At 38.7% G+C, this 12637-nt stretch overlaps 1 long non-coding RNA gene across 1 annotated transcript; it reads left to right on the top strand.

Moving 5' to 3' along the window:
- LOC133375609 (uncharacterized) lies at positions 1 to 12425 on the top strand. The gene is made up of 3 exons (XR_009760260.1): positions 1 to 140; positions 11491 to 11625; positions 12246 to 12425. It is a non-coding gene; the product is annotated as an uncharacterized LOC133375609 (long non-coding RNA).
- The last annotated feature ends 212 nt before the right edge of the window (positions 12426 to 12637 follow it).

Here is a 12637-nt window from a genome sequence, read left to right as displayed (position 1 = left end):
CACCCAGAAATACCTGTGAAGGGGATACCCTTAACTCAGATGCAAAGTAACTAGCTGAAACAATGACATTACTTCTGTTTTTCCAATTTGGCCATACAAACAGGATGTGCTACATTCTCCAAGTCTGACCTGTTTGATAGGTAATATTTAAAAATCTTTATTTACTTGGCTTTTAACAGGTTTACAAGAAGAGTTATGTCAAAGATACATATAATCCACCATGTAGGCTTTTCAGTTATTTTAAGAATGTCATTATGGATCACATACTAGCTTGCTTAACAGCAATCTTTATAAGAGTTACAGCACAATCTTATTAATGACTGCTACAAAAAAAAGTCCACTCGTACTGGAAGGAAGTCCAGTTACTTCCTGGTAAGTGGGTAAAGGATTGCAGGCTTAAGCACACTTACTTGAGAGAAATTCTTGTTGAACTCAGTACTTCTGTGTAGACATGCAGAGGACTGGCACTGGGAAAGAAACAAAGGGGACTTAACAGGCTTTCTGGAGAGGCATTGTGGTGGAGCATCATTTGTGACTTCATTTGGAAACATAATCTATACCCTTGGTCAGATGACTCTGATTGTATCCCTGGACTTTTAAGGAATAAAGGATGGAAGCTCAGGCTTTTAGAAAAAACATAGCTTTGCCATATGTAGTTGTAACCCGCCATTTGTTTAAAAAATCTCATCAGCAAAGTGGAAACAGATTTTTCTTAAGTGCTTTCACTTAAATCTAAAAATGCTGCCTTTGTCAAAGGTTAAACTGTTGCCTAACTTGTAAGCATTTTAAGCAATCTACATTATGTGCCATAAATATGAACTATGGAGGGGAGGGAAAGAGGGTGCCATCTAAGCAAAAGAGAATGAAACAAACAAAACAGGAGAGGCAATTTGGTGTCCATGCTAGGAACACAGGAAGCTGCCTTCTACGAAGTAAGGTTATTACTTACGAAGTAAGGTCCATCTACCTGTAACTCTGCACTGTCTACAATATTTGTCTGACTGGCAGTGGCTCTCCAGGGTTTCAGGCAGACAGTGTCTCCCAGCCCTACCTGGAGATGCCAGGGATTGAGCCTGGGACCTTCTGTATGCAGAGCAGATGCTCTAACACTGAGTTACAGCCCTTCTCTAAAGAAGCATAACATTGTTTACATTCAACCCATAACAATATATACACACAGAGAGCCACTAACTACATAAACTGGAGAATGTGTGGCCCTTCAGATGCTGTTGGACTACAACCCCCACTGTCCCCATCCACTGGCAATGCTGTCTGAGGCTGATGTCCGTTGGAGTCATCTGGTGGGACACAGTTCCCCATCCCTGGGACTTGCTCAGACTTTATGTTAACAAGCATTTGTCAGAACCAAAGAAATCAGTACAGGGAATAAAATCTCATCAGCATATAATTGGTTGAACTATGTGATATTGTTACATGCACCCCGATCTCTTAGCGGTGAGAGACTTGCAGGATTCTAGTGCTTACCCAGGTTTGGTTTCCTTGGAATGAAAGTCACTGGAGGCTGTGGTGTCTCTATATGGTTTTATTTATACATATATGCAACCTGAGCATAAGATGGAAGAACTCACAGCGTTAATACTCCATCAGATCTTGCTTCCCCATTAGATTTCCAGGCAGCACCCCCCCCCAAGCCATAGCTTTGGTCTCAGCAAGACAGGTAGTTCAGCCTCTGCTTTTCCACCTCCAAACTAGACTAGACAAAGGGTAGCCCCTGCCCTACCTTTAGATGAACTGGCCTCTAGCCAGGTGTGGGAGGAAGGCCAGCACCCTCCTTCTGGAAGCATCACTAGCCAGTTGTTTCTATGACAACATGGCCAACTCTTTAGTCATGCAGATGGATGTTTAACATACTTATTATCTCAACAAAGAAACTGTTTTGTCCACTTCACTGCACTTCACTTCTACAAATTCCAGTCTTACAGATACAGAATCACAGGTTTGGAGGACACCCAAAGACATCATCCAAACTAATCCCCCCCAATCCTATAACAATATATGTGTTAATTGCATGTTAAGGGAACGGTGTTTAATTTGGTCCAGTATTATCTATTTTGGGGGCTTATCCCTATGATCATTTCAAAGCATGCCTTTACTACATGTTGGCCTTTGCAGGCTCACTCTGCAATTCTGCATAGAATTGTTTCCTGTTTCCACAATTTTCCTGCCAGTTCCTCATGTGACTATATCCAATGGACAGAATATAGATTGGAGAAATACCTTGCTGCAGGTTGTCAGTTTCACTAAAAGGAAAGAAAGAAAGAAAGAAAGAAAGAAAGAAAGAAAGAAAGAAAGAAAGAAAGAAAGAAAGAAAGAAAGAGAAAGACTACAAAATGATAGAGGCATTGTTGTAGGAAAAGGGGTGGTAGGTATGCAGATAGTTTCCTTTATTTCCTATTTGCATATAACCAGGTCTTCCTATAACTCACATGAAGCCACTAACCCAGTTTATAGCGCAAAATGAATGAAAACAAAATCTAGTGGTTTGTTGACAAACTACTATGTATGTTCAGGATTGTGTAATTGTAAAAATGTTGGAACCCTGTGGCTTTATGTTTGATGGATGGCCTATTGAAGAAGATCTAAGTGAAGGTAGCATTTGACAAAGGCATGAGATTACTGGACCTTGAGTAGTAAGAAATGGAATGTGATTCTGTATAATATTTTTTGCCCTTGTCAACCAATTAAACCTACGCCTATAATTACATTCATCTGTGATATTCTGTTATATACAGTATCTGCATACTCTGCCAGCACTTGTCCATAGGCTGGATTTATCTTGAATATCTTTATATCTCCTGAAAGTAACAGATTTGTTTTTGTTTTATTTTGCTAAGAATGCAGCATGAATATTGTGCAAAGATCAAGGTAACAAGGAAGCAGTGGTTTACAATTTACTTTGGGGTTGACCAATTATTTAATATTTTCTTCCTGATAACAAGCTTAACTGACCCTGAGCTATTCTTAATTAAGGTGACTTTTTAAAAAGCTAAAACAAAATACTGTTTTTAAAGTGAAGTATATTTGGTTAGTTTGGTGATAACAGTAGTGACAATTGCCTTTTCCTTCATTGGATTTAGCCCTTCAAGACATACTTGCCTTTGTGAATGATCCAGTTACAACTTGCTACTTTTGTAAGATTGCACATTTAATAGTTTCGCTTCTATTTTGAGGGAGTTAAAAGCTAATTACCTTGAATAAAAGTGCTATGTAATCCAACATTTATGTAGACACTAACAAATCTACTGTTCTGAAAGTTGGGTGTAGAGCTCCCTAGTTGTGTTAGGGAAAGCTGTCAGTTCCATCTTAAACCTCCCTTTCTCAATCTCGGATAGGAAGCAGATCTGCCTGTTCTTTATCCCAACTCATCAACTGCTTTACAATATAATCATCACCAGTATTGATTAGCGATAGTTAAAACCAGAAAAGCAAACCTCAGCATTGCTTTGGAGAAGTACATGATTTCCAACCTGTCCCAGTAAGCTTCGGCCATATGGGACATTAAAAAGACTGTTCTAACAAACCCAGACTGCTACTTTAAGCTCTTAGCAACTGTGCAAGTCCAGGCAAAAAACTGGTTTCATTCCCACCATTACCAGGTAGGTGTGGCTCACATCACTGAAACTTGTAACAATGAACTGTCCATTAAAAGTGCCCATTCCCCTATCAATGATTAGGTCACATAAAACCTAAGGCAGGAATGGAGAACCTGTAGCTGTCCAGAAGTTGTCTGATCCCAATTCCCACCAGCCCCAGCTAGTATAGTTAATGTCCAACCCCCACTACAGGGATGATGGTAGTTGTTATAGTCCAACAATATCTCAAGGCCAACATACGTCTGGCCTAAGGAAACATTTTTATATTGTTTTAAATTTTTAAATTCTGTTTTAAATTGTTTTTTTAAAAAGATGTATTTTAAATTGTATTTGTTTTTTAGTTACTGTAAACCGCCCAGAGAGCTTTGGCTATGGGGCGGTATACAAGTATAATAAATAAATAAAATAAAATAATTAATTAAATAGCCAATGTTTTTCCTAAAAAGAGCATGATGGTAACCCTAATTTGGGTAAATGCATCTGCCAGCACTTTGTACTGATGAACTGACCATATCCATTTCCTTGATTTTTCTGCTTCTGTCATACAGCTAAGTCATAAAGCAAGTTTGTGGCTGTGGCAGTTAGATTTCCTAGTACAAGAACTACTGAGAGTATAAGTGAGATTTTATGCTGCAATAATATGAGTACCTCTGAATAGAGGATGTGCTCCTGTGCCTTCTGCCAAGCTTATTTAAAACTTTCTCCTACACTTTGACTAGGTTGGTTGTTCCCTTATTGGATGATGGAGGGCTGTGCCAAGCCTCCAGTTCTGGGGAAATTTGAATGTTGATAGCCTGCACAACAAAAGAAGCAAATGACCAGGTGTAGCCTGTCATGACGCAGGAATGTTCAATAGCAAAGGGGAAAGATGCCTAGGTGTCTTCTATGGTGCATAGGGTGCAAATGCAAAGGGAGATGATGATGGATGTGATATGATAGCTTAGGGCAGAGATAGCCAACATGGTGCTCCACCTCCATCATCCCTGATCATTGGCCATGCAGGCTGGAGCTGATGAGAAATGAAGTCCAACCACATCGGAAGGGTACCATGTTGGCTACCTCTGGCCTAGAGAAACACAAGTCACCTCAAAACTATTGAAGGCATGTCAACTTCTAAGCCTCATTTGTACAGCATATGTAGCAGGAGGGGTAACATACGTTGTGTTCAATTCGTAGCTGCTGCTTAATCAAAGCAAATGCAAAGCAAATATATCATAGCATTAATGTAATACGATGAATGCATTAACTGTAGTTTAATGTTGCTTATATGGGTGCTCAACTTGCAACACAAGCTTTTCTCTCTCTTTTTGCAGCATTATGTCTGATTGACAAGTGTGTGTGGGCGTGGATCAGGATGTGTTCATAGCTGTCAACAATGCTGTTGTGTGCTATAAATGGGAAAAATACATTTCATTAACGTAGAAAAGGAGAGCAGAGAGAGCCTTTTATTTTTCAAACACAGAAAAAGGCACTGAAATAACAAGCACACAAAAGGGAAATGAGGCCATGCGAGGCTGAAAAGGAGAATATCAGTGACAGTCTATGATTTATAACAGCTTTGCAATTATGCCTGTAACATTCGAGTATGATGAACTTCCCTAATAAGAGAAATGAGTACTCATTGTTCTGCCTTACATAATGTTGTAAAGTGATGAAAAGCTGAGAGTAAAGGATACTTGAGAAGTGTAAATACAGGTATGAAATGGTGGTGCTTGAATTTAAGAGGCAGGTTGAATGAATGATGAGAGAGAGGAATTGCCAGGGCTTCTTAAGAGCTTCTCCAGTTTGTGAGAAACAAATCATTGTACTATCTTCACTCCACCCACTCTCTTTGTTTCCTTGCCAGTATTATTTGAATCAAGACATATAATGATTTTTAAAAAGATCTAAATGCCACCCTATGCTATGCTTAACAATGCATTCTCAAGAAAGCATACAAACATCAGAAATTCATGCACAAGAGCATTCCACCGTTCTCGTTGAACAGATCAGAAAACAGAAACACAAGAATGATGAAATAGATTGTCAAAGGCAGCACAAGTAAACGCAAAGTATGGGAAACACAAGCTTTCCCAGATGAACTGGAAGCTTACACAGACACACACATATGGGGAGGGGGGTCATGCAAAGCTTCCCCAACCCCGAGGAATTGGAGTTATGTTTCCGATCTTGAAATCTAGTACGCCAGGCACACAGCATATGCCTGTTACTGTCCACAGCCCATAAGACTGCAGTAGGACACGAAAGGAGACTGACCTTACCAGTCAACTGTGCCATATCCAAGGCACTAGAAGGGGGTGATGTTAAAGTTGGAGGCTTATTTTGTGCTGCAAACTCTCCAGCGGCTTAAAAATATTAAAACCAAAAACAATGCTGGGAATTATTCAAGGGGACGGTCTCCAGTCATGGGGATATATAAGCTGGTATGTCCCAAATCTTTTTAGATGCAAAAGTGTGGAAACCTCAGCTCCCTATTCTGGCAGCTCATGCAGCTCTGTGTTGAGTAAGGAACTGAGAACAGACTTCCGGGAAGGGTGACTTAGCCTGTGCCTGCTTTTGAGACGGGCTCCTGCCTCAAAAGAAGCTTATTCAGATATATCAGTCAGTTTTTTCTTTTTTTTTTGACTGATTAAACTTCTCCCGGGTAGGGAGAAACGAAGAGATTAACCTCAAAGCCTATTTTTGTTGGGACGACCAGATCTCATTAATTTATGGGACGAGGTCCAGCCGACGAAGGTGGGACGGATTTTCAACAGCAAGCTCTATCTGTTAAAGCGAACGTTCATCTTATCTTCTAAGAGAGAACGCACTAACAGGCAAGCACCCTTCTTTCTATATTTTTCTTTTACTTGACTTAAATTGTTGCTGTTTAAAAGAGATTTGCCAGATTGATCAGTTTTTGACATCTCACTGGGGAGCCGTAACTTCTCTCTGCTACGCACTAATTAATAGCTTATCTCTGTTTTTGTTGCAAAAAGCTGTCCTGGATTTGCATTCTAAAGATACACACAGAAGAGGGATTTCTATTCCAGATTTTTATTTTGAAAAATATTATACTGTTTTGAGACTACTCTCTTTTTGGTCTATTTTATTTTGACGAATCTGTTTCTTGACGATTGCCATTAATTGCTTCGATCCTGGGAACTGCATTTTGTTTACTTAACTATTGGAGAGATAAGGCTGTCTGCTCTGTTTATACTGTGATGTCACCAAGTTTGGAGTATTAACCCAATTGTTGCTGAAATAAGAAGTGGTTTTCCTATATTTTTCTTTTAAAATGGCAATTAAGAAAGTGGCTGAGAATCTGGAAATAACTATGTTTCAGAGAATAATGAATGAGATTGAGATAACGAAAATTGAATTGAGTAAAATGAAGCAGGAGATTAAAGATATAAGGGTCCCTGTGAGAGAGGTGACCCTGGAAGGGGTCCCTGTGAGAGAGGAGACCCCGGAGATTGGAATAGGGGTCCCTGTGAGAGAGGAGACCCTGGAGACTGGAATAGGGGTCCCTGTGAGAGAGGAGATCCCGGAGATTGGAACAAACGTGGAACAGGAACAAGATTTGGAGTCTATGGACTTTAGAAATAAAATCTATTGTTTGGAACTCAATGTTATCTCTGAAGAAATTAATGAAGATTCTAGAGATAAAGTTATCAATGGCATGGATTATCTTCTGGACTGGAATGATGTGATGGAGCCAAATATAGAGAAAATCTATGGAATTAACTGCAGCCATGTGACAATGGAAAAACTTTTAAGAGATGACCCAGTGTATTTTGAAAAAAAGAACAGAGATATGATTTTACAGCAGTATTTCAGCAACTTATTCAGAATGGATGGCAAGAAAATATTTGGGATAGAGGTAATTCCCATCAGACTCTTATTATATGACTATGGCTTTGACAGCAAGATTATTATGGAATACTGATAATGGAAGATTGGATATTGAAATTACTGGACTTAACAAGACTACTGAAGATGGAAGATGGAAAATGGAACTAATAGAGATAATAGAACAATGGCTACTGAAATTACTGAACCTAACAGATTCTGATGTGATGGATTAATTGAAATGTTTATTTTGACTATGGTTATGACAATAAGATTATCATAATTAGTAATGAGATGGATTAATCGATATGCTTATCTGGAAAAAAAAATTGATAGATATATTTCTTAAAGAATTGAAACCTCTCTTTGACTTTTTGTGGAAAGAATAAAGTAATGTTTATGAGATTTGATGATTAAGTAAGATAACTACTGGAGGAAAGTGATTTTATAATATGACTTAAGAGACAGGATTGCTATATATTATAGACTTATAACTGATTTGATCTTTGACAAATGGGAAGTCAATATTTTACTCTTTATTTTTTTTTTTTCTTCTTTTCTTTTTTTCTTTTTGTTTAACTATTTTTGATTTTGTTTTTTGTTTTTGAATGTTTTATGATTTTGTCTTGTATGTTTTATGAAAATCTGAATAAAAATTATTGAAAAAAAAAAAAAAAAAAAAAAAAAAGGAACTGAGAACACAGGAACGTAAGAAGTTGCCTTATACCAAGTCAGACCATTGGTCCATCTAGTCTAGGAACCAACTTCACCCTGGTTAGAAGACAGGACATGAGGAATGAGGGCAGTCATTGGCATAGTCCTCAGCTGGGTATGTGCAAATTGTGGTGGGTTTAGTATCATGTATCTCAAATGTGAGTCCTTATTTTACTTTCATACCTAGGGCAGGATTTGATAAGTAACTTCTTATCAAAACCATACAGTTGTACTGTAATTTGCCTTGTCACTTTGAGATGTTTTATAAAAAGTGATGAACAGATATAAAAAGATAATAAAAATAATTCTCTGTTTATGCTTTCTCAATTCATGGCCTAGCATGCAATACTTTTATAGGTATATGCCTTCCGGATTTTGTACCTGAGACATCTTGGTTTGAACTATTTATGCTGCGATCTTATATACACTTACTGGGAGTAAGCCAACTGAACTCAGTGGGACTTACTTCTGAGTAGACTTGGGCTATTAGTGTGTTGCTGTACACCGCGCAGATGTTTTGCAAGAGGGCGGTATATAAATACTTTAATAAATAAATAGAAATAAGTAAAGATTAGGAGTGGGGTGAAGAACACTAGAAGTTTATTTGCAGAAGTACTTCCTTATGTCTGCCCTGCATCTCCCAACATTCAGCTTTACTGGATGACCCTGGGTTCTAGTACTGTATTATGAGATAAGAATAAAAATGTCTTTTTATTTATTTATTTATTTATTTATTTATTTATTTATTATTTAATTTGTATCCCGCCCTTCCTCCCAGCAGGAGCCCAGGGCAGCAAACAAAGCGCTAAAAACACTTTAAAACATCGTAAAAACAGATCTTAAAATACATTAAAAAAACAGTGTTAAAAACATTAAAAAAACAACTTTAAAAAAGGGTTAAAAGCATTATTAAAAAACTTATTAAGCAATTCTAACACAGATGCAGACTGGGATAGGTCTCAACCTAAAAGGCTTGTTGAAGGAGGAAAGCCTTCAAAAGGCGCCGAAGAGATAGCAGAGATGGCGCCTGTGTAATATTCAAAGGGAGGGAATTCCACAGAGTAGGTGCTGCCACACTAAAGGTCCATTTTCTATATTGTGCAGAAAGAACCTCCTGAGAAAATGGTATCTGCAGGAGGCCCTCACCTGCAGAGCGCAGTGATCGACTGGGTGTATAAGGGGTAAGACGGTCTTTCAGGTATCCTGGTCCCGAGCTGTATAGGGCTTTATATACCAAAACTAGAACCTTGAACTTGGCCCCATAGCAAATGGGCAGCCACTTTCTCCACACCATGTGTAAATTTGTACATCTCTATGCCCCTTTACTCACCTTTTTTCTAACCTAAAAGGCCTCAAGTTTTTTAACCTTTTCTCACGAATTGGTCCAACCCAGCCTTTCCCAACCAGTGTGCCTCCAGATGTTGTTGGACCACAATTCCCATCAGCCTCAGCCAGCATTGCCAATGGTCAGGAAAGATGGGAATTGTGGTCCAACAACATCTGGAGGCACACTGGTTGGGAAAGGCTGGTCCAACCCCTTACTCATTTTGGTTGCCCTTGAAGATTAAGACTTCCTCTTACAATTTTGAACATTTTGACTGAATAAAGACCTAACAGCATCATCAGAGCATGTAATTCCTAGATGCTCATGACCAAGTGCTGGGTTCATTTTGTAGGCTGCTAAAGCTGCCATCACTAGAATGTTCCCTGTTTGCAAATATTTGTGGCTTCAGCCTGCACTGCACTTTTAACATTTTATTCATCAGCTGTTCATAGGAAGCAAAATAAGGAGAAAGACCAATTGCAGAGAAATAAAAGCATTATATTTTCTTAGTAATCGTGTGTGTGTGTGTGTGTGTGTGTGTGTGTGTGTAGAGATAGAGAGATCAATGCACCCACATTCTTTTGCTACTAACATTTTAGTATGCTTTCAGCTTCACTGCCATTTTATATAGAACCTTATTAGCAAAGCCCAAAATCCAGTATGGATATCTAGGTTCCCAGCACCTTCAAATAATGCAAAACTCCTTAGTTTCACTTTTAAATGCAGTGATGTCTTAGGCACTAGGGCTCTTAGTCCAGCTCATCTGTTTGTCTTGAATAATAAGGTGAATGGATCCACCCATCATATTTGTGTGTTGGTAATACATATGCATGCTGTGTGCTAGGGAAACACCCTTGGAAGGGACAAAATGACTAAGAAGAAAAGGTTGGCGATCTATAATTGCAGTTAATGGGAATTGCAAGGGTGCAACGAGCAACTTAGCATCATGGTTAATTTGCTTTCTGTATCTGTTCTAGGATACATTATGGGTCATATGTACATATGGCATATACTTTCAAGGCCAATTTACATAACCTTTTGCGCTTGTGGCCCAGAAGTGTGTTTCTAAATTCAGCTCCATGTGAAATCCCCCCCATGCGGCTATAAGCTGATGTGATTGCATACTTCCTGCTGTTGCACTCTGACCTCAGTTCAAATTATATTTGTAATTTTATTTTAATTTTGAATATAAGTGTTATTATACAATAACAACATCCTACAAAAGAACACCTACTGTCTACAAAGAACAGATTGCCTAACCTCCCCAGCTCACTGTCCCAATCATGAAAATTGACAGAGATGGAAAGAAAAAAACAAAACAAAACAAGTTCATAGATATGGCCTAAAATTGAACACTTGTCAGACATGAAGGGAAATTAAAAGAGGCAGAACAGGTAGAAGGATTAGGCTTGCATTCTACGGCCAAAAGTCTATTTTAGACCTGAGTATGCCCAAGGTCTTCAGCATATCCTTAAGGACTTTTGACTCCCCACCCCCTTGAATGACAGACTTTCATGCCCTATCACAGTCTGCTTTTGAAACTTCTCTCAATTTTTTTGAAGGGTTTGGTATGTGGCACAAGCTCAAAGCCCCCTTGGGCATGTGGAACTGTTGTGCAGTTCTTTGGATCCACTCTTATGTTTGTGCTGGGACAATTCCAGTCTTTTTATTTGTATAATCCTGAAAATCCTTTCCAGATCTGGGCATATGTGTCTAGAGTCTTAAAAGCCCTTCAAGGGGGGGGGGAAGCCCCACATTGTGCAACATACCCAGCAACATATTAGGATGTTTGAGAAGCGCTGTTCTAGGGGCAACTGAGGGTTGCTTGCCATGTTAGTTATGTCTCTCAGAATAGTATACATGTCAGTAAAGAGAGAAAGAAAATGAAACATCGTAATGTTTTGCCTTTGTAATATTCAAAATGTCTGTACATATCTGAATAACGTCTGTGTAATGTTCAAAGACATGTATGTATCTGAAGTGATATGCCCTGTTAATATTCCACAGGAACATACAGCAAGAAGAGTCCTGCTGAATCAGATCAAGATTCCATCAAGTCCAGCATGCTGTTTCTGCATGCCAACCAGATACCTGTGATAACCCCGCCAGCAGGACACGAGTGCTGTTATTACCCAACAGCTGGTATGCAGAAACATGCTGTCTCTGAACTTGGAGATGGCATATAGCCTTATCCTCCATGAATATGGCTAATCCCTTTCAAAGCTATCCACACTGGCACCATCGTTGTACCTTGTTTAACTGAATGCAGAATCAGCGAAATGGTTTAGCGAGACACACATTTTGGATGCTTTAATTCTTCTACTCCCTATGGCCATTTTCCTAATAATTTATTGGGTGCCAGGCAGCTTTTCAACTGTTGAGGGTGCTCACAATCAGACACTAATGCTAGCTTGTGTAACACTGTCTTTAACTGTCTCTGTTTACCTGCAACCTGTTGTAACTATTTGTCTTGTGCTTCATTATAAATTGTTAAAATGAGCCCATTAACTGAAAAGCTGCTTTCTGTTGAATGGAAAATCTCCTATTGACTTCATCAGTACCAGGAAGCATCCAAAATGAATAAAATAAAATTTACTATAAACCTAATGTTTATCACCTCTGCACCTCGCTGCTTCTAAAGAGCAAATTTTGTACATGCTTTTTTAAAAAAGAATCTAGAGAAGTAGTGCTGCAATTAGTCATTTTTCACTTATGAGAATATATTTTGGAATGTGGTTGACAGTTTTCTTTTGCTCTTTTAGACCCTGAAGGAGACATCCATGTTTATTCAAAATAAAGAATCCTAGATTCTGGACTCCACAAAGAAGAATATGTCAGAAGACAAGAGGGTGAAACTGCAATTATGATGATTGAATTGCCCAAGGGCAATCCCTGTATGAACTAGATACATTCCACTGTTAATAAACACTGTATAGTCTGTTCATGTTTTGAAGTGTTTATTTTGCCCTGGGTATTGATAGCTTCTTATGTTAGGGACAAACATCTTCAAGATGCAATGTGTGCATCTGATAAGGCTGTAATTTAGAATACAGAAAGTAATCTCTCTATAATATCAATTAGGATTTATGAGCCTCACGATCTCAACACCAAGGTGTCTTGTGGCATGTCCCCACATGGGGGTGGGTTGATCTGT

The sequence above is a fragment of the Rhineura floridana genome, chromosome 1 (genome assembly GCF_030035675.1).
Source record: "Rhineura floridana isolate rRhiFlo1 chromosome 1, rRhiFlo1.hap2, whole genome shotgun sequence".
Lineage (NCBI taxonomy): Eukaryota > Metazoa > Chordata > Lepidosauria > Squamata > Rhineuridae > Rhineura > Rhineura floridana.
This window is presented reverse-complemented; position numbering and strand designations above follow the sequence as displayed.